Raw genomic sequence first — 3,280 nt, 5'->3', positions numbered from 1 at the left:
TCAACATTTCCGTAGCGATATATGGTAAATCACTTCCTCGCTGAATGTTAATTACTCCTTTGTATTAAAAAAAGCCCGTAATCTAAAGCGAGGGTTCATTGCCAATGTTGGGGAAAAATTGCATTGCGGTTTGCTGCCCTCCTACCAACCGCGAACGTTCATCACATGCAGTTTACGCAGGAAATATGGACAATATGCCGTTTCAGTAAATAACCTGACATCTAAAATTGTTGAAATATTCACAGAAACTCAAATTACACTCTAGGTTGACCGTCTAATCGTGTGGTAAGCTACATGTGTGCTGTAGTGACATGAATTGGCACTTTTGTGGGGAGGGGGGCGTCCCAACAAAGGTCAACGACCTCCATGGCTTACGGCCTATGTTTCACGCTTTTGCACTTTATAAATGAACAATTTTAGATGTCAGGTTATTTATTGAAACGGCATATTGTCCAGCGAGGAAGTGATTTACCATATATCGCTACGGAAATGTTGACGGAAGTCTGAACGATATGTCCTAGCACCCCCGAAAATAGTATGGTCCTGTGTCTACATTAACATAATCTATGCCAGGATGTAATAATCACTATTTGATACTCCTAATTAATAAACGTGTGGAACATTGCATGCAAAACAAACAAAATTTTCTTAAAGTGTAAAGTATATTATGTTTTAATAGGTTCAAAACAAATTTAGTTGCCTGGAATGGTAAACAGAAATATACCGCCCATAATAAAAATGGGAGCATCCACATCAAAGCAAAATGAATGTCGCTTCGCCAGCCACCAAAAAAACTTCGCGAAGTACACACAGACACGTGCTGTGCGTACTCCGGTATGCTTACCTGGTGGGGTCTCAGTGATCTCGCCGGGTAGAGCGGTATTTTTATCGTCTTGTACGATTTATCGTTTTGTGCGCCCTTCATTGGGGTTACTATTTTTTGTTTGGTTCGGTCTACCATNGTCATCCATATAATGAGATGCACAACAAGACTTTAAAAAAATACTGGGTATATTTTGGAAACTGTCAAATCCTCCATAGCATCCATTACGTTTCATCAGTTTGTCCTCCTGGCATTTTTACACAATATTTTTAAATAATTTAACTTAACCAGGTCATAGTCCCTTGACGTTTTTGCCCCGCGGTGGCGTAGTTACTTCCGCATTCGTTGTGCTTCACTGCGGTGGGATGTGTTAACACAAGAGAAATGCCCCCAAATTGTACATATACAGGGTGTACATATAGATGGTACTGTATGTGCAACTCATATAGAAGTTTATTGCAAATTCGTGCCCGGGGGCTAATTGCAAATTACAAACATAAAAGAACAATGAAACAGAGTATAAAATAACTAAAATCTACTTGATAAAAGGTAGTTGTCTAAAGCTATAGCTATGTCTAAAACTATGTCTAAGGGGTTTGACTTCTCTTTTTAGACCATGGAAGACGTAATGTCCCACCTTTTCCAAAATTAGAGGGTTTTGGGAAGTTAAAAGAAGAATAGTTATTTCTTTGTCTGTAAGTTTAGTAAAATTGGGATAAATTGTAGAAGTTTGAATAGTCAACTCATTTCGAGCGTTGTTATGAAAGGAACAGTTTGAGATAAAGTGTATTAAATGGGCTCCACAAGACAAGGTTAACAGTTATTAATGGAATCTGTAGTTGAGCAGGTATTAATAAAAAAAAACTTCCAAGCATCCTAGACCGTTTAACGATGAGTTATAATCAATATATAGAAAGGCAATATATTAGTCCAGCGGCATAGCTGAAAAATTGTGCACTTTTGTCTAAAAGCACCAAATTTGGCACACATGTAGTTGAACATATTCTACGCAAATCTGGATATGAAGGCATTTTCATTTCTGCCCAGGAGTGCCGTGATGTCATCTTGAGTTTAGAACCCTTAAAATAGGCGAAGCGTTCTAGTGCCTTAAATAAAAAAGGGGGAGGGGCAAAAAATTAAACAGCAATATTTTTCCTTGAAAATTTATATGCCACCATAACGTATATGAGAAAATGTACAATTCCACCCTCAACAGGAAAGTTGACCTACACATCGACCTTTGGCACTTGGACCCTGTTCCTACACCCCTGAGACAACATTACTAGTAGCTCCTGTGCTCAAACAACAGGAGCTGACTGACTGACATAATATGTTAACTTTATGTTTAACAGTTTTATTCATAAAAATCAGCCTTGCAGCCAGTACAACAACAAGCTGAATAACACTGATTTTTTACATTTGTCTAGCAAATACAAATTAACATTACAACACATATACAGACACACAAACAAAAACATTACAAAAGCCTCACATGGGCACAGAAGCAAATACCAGAGAGTCCTTAGAGTCTTACTGCGAAGACTCGTTGTACAGGCATATTACCCTGTGTAAGAAAGAGTTTTTCAGTCTTTTCGTACTGGCTACTGGTGCTGTAAGTGCAGTTCCATTTCTTAAGGTCCTCCCAGTGGCCGTTGTCCTGGCCGGTGGAACCAGGTCATGGAGGGGATGACCCTCGTCCAGCATGTTCTTAAGTAGCTTCACTGCTATATGATGTAATTCTCTATCATTTTCAATCCTAAGTACCCTTTATCCTTTATATCACTGTCATTATCATTTAAGCACACCAGGGTTTATCGGTATACCGAAACGTGCCTGCAGAATTCCCTATTAAATAAGTTTAATCAATGGAACAGTTAATATTATAACAACATAGTCGTTCATATGCAAAAGACAAGACGACGCTACAAAATCAGAAACAATGTTTTGAGTGAGTTTTTTTCATGACTACACAGAAGGCCGGCACAACCGAAATAAAAAAAAAAAACAACATGATTTTTGTCTATGTACACGAAGCACTTCATTTTCTCCTAACTCCTCCTAATCACAGACCACTGTGCTGGCAATCCGTGCTGGTCAGGAGGGACGTGTGTGAATGGTCCGACTGGCTACACCTGTACCTGTCCGTCTGGAACCTCAGGCCAGAACTGCGAAACAGGTAACGTTACACTTTTTTTCTCTATGATTCCTTCTGTTTCAAGTTTGTTATAATTTCAGTATGATTTGTATGTTTTATTTATTATTATTGCTAAAAGCAATTATTTATTATTATTGCTAAAAGCAAATATTATTATTATTATTATTGTTATTTCATGTTATGCTGCGGACTTCAGGAAGAATAGTATGGAGTTGACTTCCATACTAATGGAGATCTAAACAAACAAACAAACAAACAAGCACATTGCATGCCCGTAGCCAGGATTTTGAATGGAGGGGGGG

General features: G+C 38.3%; 1 protein-coding gene across 1 annotated transcript in view; it reads left to right on the top strand.

Moving 5' to 3' along the window:
• The window catches only part of LOC109479096 (fibropellin-1-like), a 12,456-nt gene that overhangs the window by 3,026 nt on the left and 6,150 nt on the right, over nucleotides 1-3,280 (top strand). The window lies entirely within an intron of this gene.

Source organism: Branchiostoma belcheri, unplaced genomic scaffold (genome assembly GCF_001625305.1).
Source record: "Branchiostoma belcheri isolate BF01 breed outbred unplaced genomic scaffold, Haploidv18h27 scaffold465, whole genome shotgun sequence".
Lineage (NCBI taxonomy): Eukaryota > Metazoa > Chordata > Leptocardii > Amphioxiformes > Branchiostomatidae > Branchiostoma > Branchiostoma belcheri.
The sequence above is the reverse complement of the archived record's forward strand: the minus strand, read 5'-3'. Positions and strand labels throughout refer to the sequence as shown.